The sequence below is a fragment of the Scylla paramamosain genome, chromosome 18, assembly GCF_035594125.1.
Source record: "Scylla paramamosain isolate STU-SP2022 chromosome 18, ASM3559412v1, whole genome shotgun sequence".
In the NCBI taxonomy this organism is placed as follows: Eukaryota; Metazoa; Arthropoda; class Malacostraca; order Decapoda; family Portunidae; genus Scylla; species Scylla paramamosain.
In genome coordinates this window covers 20,179,272-20,184,649 of record NC_087168.1, presented here as the reverse complement: position 1 = coordinate 20,184,649, position 5,378 = coordinate 20,179,272, and the positions used below count along the sequence as shown (strand labels likewise).

The 5,378-nt window shown below is 40.9% G+C and overlaps 1 protein-coding gene across 6 annotated transcripts in view; it reads left to right on the top strand.

Annotated features, from left to right (window-relative positions):
• Positions 1-830, top strand: part of LOC135109247 (uncharacterized) — a 259,673-nt gene extending 258,843 nt beyond the window's left edge. For 4 of the 6 annotated variants that reach the window (XM_064020508.1, XM_064020507.1, XM_064020503.1 and 1 more), the window contains one exon: positions 1-819. This exon is cut by the window's left edge and continues 610 nt beyond it. The gene's annotated coding sequence lies outside the window, so the exon portion shown is untranslated. The other 2 variants (XM_064020505.1, XM_064020504.1) reach the window with 1 other exon arrangement.
• Positions 831-5,378: the final 4,548 nt, after the last annotated feature.

The window sequence follows — 5,378 nt, the reverse complement described above, 5'->3', positions numbered from 1 at the left end:
CACACACACACACACACACACACATAGACACTCATACACACACAGACTCACACACACACACATACTCGTACATCGTACATACACGAACGCACACAGACACACAAAAAATCATGTCATATAAAAGTAGTTCTCAGTTCTCACCGGCTGCCCTTTCAGAGGCTTAAGCTGTAAATTAGGTTTAGCTGATTTTCCGGGTACCTTCCTGATCTCCGCGAGCGTATCTGTAGCCGTAGTATTACCGTACTAACATGTCCACTGGCGGTGTTCTTTTAATTTATTATATAACTGTAGTACTAGTTCACGTAGCGTTTTCTGTAGGTGTAGCTCATTCACCATTGTACTGTTGCATTTTGCTGTTAAGTTTCTGTAAGAGTCCCGTGTGTCCTTCCCTCGTCTCGCTGTTCCGCTCATTGCTGTTCGGTTCGTCGTCGTTTCGGTTTTCTTTCCATTGCTTCTTTTTAATATTTTTTTTTACCCGGGGCGTGGCGTCAGCGTGACCTTCAGCCGCCCTCCTGCTCCGTGTCAGCGTTCGGCATCTGCCTCGTATTTTATTTTCTTCTTCAGTGTTGAAGTATTTTTCAAATTTTACTTGAATTAATATGAAAAGAAAACAGAGAGGACGGCAATATTGCTTAGTGTCATTATTTGTAAGAGTAACAGATAGAATGGACATAAGAGACATAAATGTTATATGTTATAATTACAAATAATATGTGTTCAGTTGGAAATCCTCAATATTGTCTGAGGATTTTTGTGAATCAAATAATTCTCTCGTATGCTCTAGAATAAATGAATATATATATATATATATATATATATATATATATATATATATATATATATATATATATATATATATATATATATATATATATATATATATATATATATATGCACAACCGCAATGTACTTATGTATCAGAAATCTTTAAAATACTTCTATGTTTGCATATGATTTGATTTCTATCATTTACCTTACTATGTTTAGCCATACGAGGCGAGGCCTCCCCTTTGATGAGTGGTGCCTTGGTGGAGGGAAGGCAGTGGCGGGGGACGCCAGGGTGGTTGGGCCGCCCCGCCCCGCCCCGCCATGACACAGCTAAGCAGATCGGCTATAATCTGTGTCTAGTTCCCGCTGCAGATCAAAAAGCAACATTAATGCTGGCTGATGGCCAACAAAAAGTGGCTTCGCAAGTGGAAAATGGACAAGAACAGAAGGAAAATTTAAGTGTGGCGGCGTTTGTGGCGAGTATTGGGCACCGGTTGTCCAGACCCCGGACCCGGCGCCGCCACGCTCCCCGGCACTCAGCATCCTCCCGTGCAGTGGCTGAGTGAATCACGACTGCCTGCTGAAGTCTTGGTGCTTGTTTTGCAGGAGACAGAGACAGAGACAGAGAGAGAGAGAGAGAGAGAGAGAGAGAGAGAGAGAGAGAGAGAGAGAGAGAGAGAGAGAGAGAGAGAGAGAGAGAGAGAGAGAGAGAGAGAGAGAGAGAGAGAGAGAGAGAGAGAGAGAGATGCTGATTTAGAATTCTCCGCGTTTCGGTAAGTGCTACTAAAAGGGACGAGGGCAGAGGGCTGGAAACACTTCCCAGCAGAACTTTATGCTCTCACAAAACCAACGAGGACCAAAAATGCCGTTCTTGCTCTTTACATTAAATTATTATTATTATTATTATTTTTTTTTTTTACTTTGCATCATCTTCAAAACAGAAATGCATGTACTCATAAATATATCTTTAATTTCTATGAATGTAGGTACATACTTGCATTCATATACGTATGAATACATACAGTATATACATACATACACTTTTCATCCTCAACTGTAACAAAATAATGAACGGCGCCAAGTTAGGGAAGTCCTCTTTGGTTAAATATTTATTAGTTTTGTGTTCAGTGACGCTAAGAGGAAGGAAGTCCACGGCTGGGCCTGAATCACAACCGCTGACTCCCTCGCTCCTGGAGCGCCGAGACCCGCTGCTGTAGAGCAAAATAAATGATAAATAGCAAGGGAACTTTCCTCGCCACCATCAGCATGGACAGGGCAGCCTCAGCAGGAAGAAGCAGTCAGCAGGTGGGGAGTAATGGCCGCCACTCTCACGGGGCAAGGCGGCGCCAGACCCTCCCTCCCTTGCATGAATGACCAAAATGAAGTTTTTCCCAATAGGTGGTGGTGGCGCGGTGGCTTCCACCCTTGCATGACGGGTCAGGCAGGAACAGGGTACCAGCTCCACCTTTCCCCTACACCCGTAAACCCGTCCCGCCCCAACCCGCCGCACCACCACCACCTCCCCACCACCGCCACGGGCCAGTCTTCTCATACAACACCACCAAACACCTTCACTTTTCAAGGTAATGTTTTATCTACAGCGTAACTGAGCTGCATATATATATATATATATATATATATATATATATATATATATATATATATATATATATATATATATATATATATATATATATATATATATATATATATATATATATATATATATATATTATATATATATATATATATGTGTGTGTGTGTGTGTGTGTGTGTGTGTGTGTGTGTGTGTGTGTGTGTGTGTGTGTGTGTGTGTATGAAAGCATCAGTTCACTTAATTCATTTATCTATCAAATTTTTTCATTCGTTATATTTAATAGTTTTTCAGTCTATTTCTTTTTTTTACTTGAACTATTTTCTTACGTTTCTTCCTTCTTTTACGTTTCCGGTGATCATAAGGATTTGTTTGCAGTTATCTAAGTCTGTAATTGTTTGTTAATATTTATTTATTCATTTTATCTATTCTTCTTCTTCTTCTTCTTCTTCTTCTTCTTCTTCTTATTATTATTATTATTATTATTATTATTAACATCATTACTATAATTATCATCATTATCACATAGTATCATCTCTACCTCCATTTTTAGCCATTTCACAAGCTGGCCGGCGCCATCAGCCTCACAGGGTAGCATGAATTTAATAATAAGTGGCTTGTGATGTGCGTGTGATCATCGCGTCACTTGGTATTCAGGTATGGAACATTTATACCCAAGTGTGTGCTGTGGTGGCCGCGAGTTCCAAAGGTCACGCTGAATAATCGAGCAGTCATGTGGCCGGCGAAGAAATGCGTGGCGTGACAAAGAGATGATCGGTGACAAGTCCGCTGAAGGTCACAGCGAAAAGTGCATTAGAGAGAAACTTAAAAATCATTTCGGAACCAGTCACGTTCATTCAGTCGACGTGTATTGTAGTGACGAGCGAGATTTCCTACCTAAGCTACATGTCTGGTGAATTATTCTTGTGCGCTCTCTCTAGCTCAGTCACCTTCATGAACTTTAGATGTCAAAAACTTCGACTCAGGAGACAGCGCGTGACGTGGCATCAGACAGCAAGTCAAGTAAAATATGTCACGTTTTCTTCCGCAATTATTTTCTCCGGCAGCCTCGTCACGTACTTTATCACGCGTCATGTAAAGCGTTATATATTATTAAAAAATGTAACTACATTAACCCGTCAATAGTCTTTCGGAAATTATCCTAATACAGTTCAAAATGCAGCTGAAGAATTATTTTTTTACCTTCAGGCGTTTTATTGCGACTCCAGTACTTCTCAAAGGCTCTATTGGGAGTTACTAGTAAATCAAGGACGTTCTAATAACTTTAATAATACTTTAACAAAAATTCCGTACAACTAACATGAAAAACACACATGATAACCAGACCAATCATCTCTATGGCTGTGAAAACATATTTTTTATGAGGGGCTGTTGTTACAAAGCAAGGATTGAGATTAACTATAGGAGGTAAACATTCCTCTCGTGAGCTTGATAGAGAAGTGTATCGGATAAACCTCGTGAAATACCGTATAAGTGTTGTGTTTCGTTACTTATTGATCGGTGGAAGGAAGCGGTAAGGAGTGGTGACTTCAGCGGGAGAAGCAGGAAGGAAGCTAAGCCGGTGGAAGGGGCGAGGGAAGAAGAAGGAATAGGAATAGAGACCACGTGCTGTCCTGAGGTAAGGTGGTCGAATCTTGGTTAACGCAGGTCGTCTTAACACATAAATATTAATTTTTCATCTCTCCATTGCGTGCCGTGCAGATATCATGGCTGTCTCCTCTGGCATCTGAGTGTGTGCTGTGGTGTGTGGTGAGATGCGTCAATGCGAGCCAATCTGAAGTGTTTATGGTTTGAATCCCTTCTCAGAACATCAGTAGAAATTTCCGAGCTAGTAACCTTGTATCGTGAAGCTGCCATAACGTTATGTTGCCCGTCACACCTGGTTGTCATTGAATCCGCAGGTGATCGTGATCGCGATGGTGAATTGAATAGTAAGGGCGAGTATTTTATAAGTCATCCCGAAGCTTTGGCGAACGCGGCAGCGAGGGAGGCCTTTGGCGAGTACCAACCGATGCAATAATATACGAGTTGAGTTGATATTGAGCATTGGTATTCTTTATCATCAAAATACACTCTTTGATATTATATGCCTTGAGTAAACGGATAATCACACCAGTAACAATAGTTTTTATCCGGTACCAGTTTAGAATCGAAGCAGTTGTCACGCGTGTGAGGTTGGTTACTCGCACTTGACTCGACATGCCTGAGCCCCAAGAGGCCCGCGCACATTTGAACCGATTGAGGTTGGTCACTCTCGTCATCTCAAAGCGTTAAGTTAGTAAGCCTTATCAAGCGACAACAGGGGGCACAAAAGACAGGTCGACGGGAAATGCAGTGGTACAGATGAAAAACAAAACGTGGAGCAGCAATGAATAGAAAAACAAAATCAAGAAAGAATCAATCTAAAAAAAATAAATAAGTGTGTTTATTGCCCATGTGCCATTGTCTGCCAAACTACCAGACGTGTGATTCATGTTAAGGTAGGACGAGGTAACACGCTTGTTCGCCAGTTCCAACCCCGGCTAACTGATTTCTATAATTTCTAAGATGCTAACTGTCATCTTTGTGTTTTACTTTTAATACGTTCGCAAGACTTGCATGTCACAACTACCGATCTTCACTAAGGTGTGTCGCGTCTTGTCATGGGAGTTTCACCCAGTGCTGATTCTTGACAAGCTGATGTTGGATTTTAATGTCTGTTGATTTTATATTAGAACATAAACATAAGAAAATAAGAGAAGCTGCAAGAAGCCATCAAGCCTACACGTGACAGTCAGTCCTTGTATAAAACATACTTACTGATTTCCATTTATCATCGCCATCCATAAATTTGTCTAATTTTCATTTTTCCTTGAGGAATTGCTTAGGTTTACCCATTTTCACATCGCCTTGCATGTTGCATAATGAGAAAGAATAGGCGTCTTTACTCCTTGACTGTAAGTTTGTGCACGTTAGACAGAAAGCGCAACTCCGTTAATGTTGCAGAAATAATAAT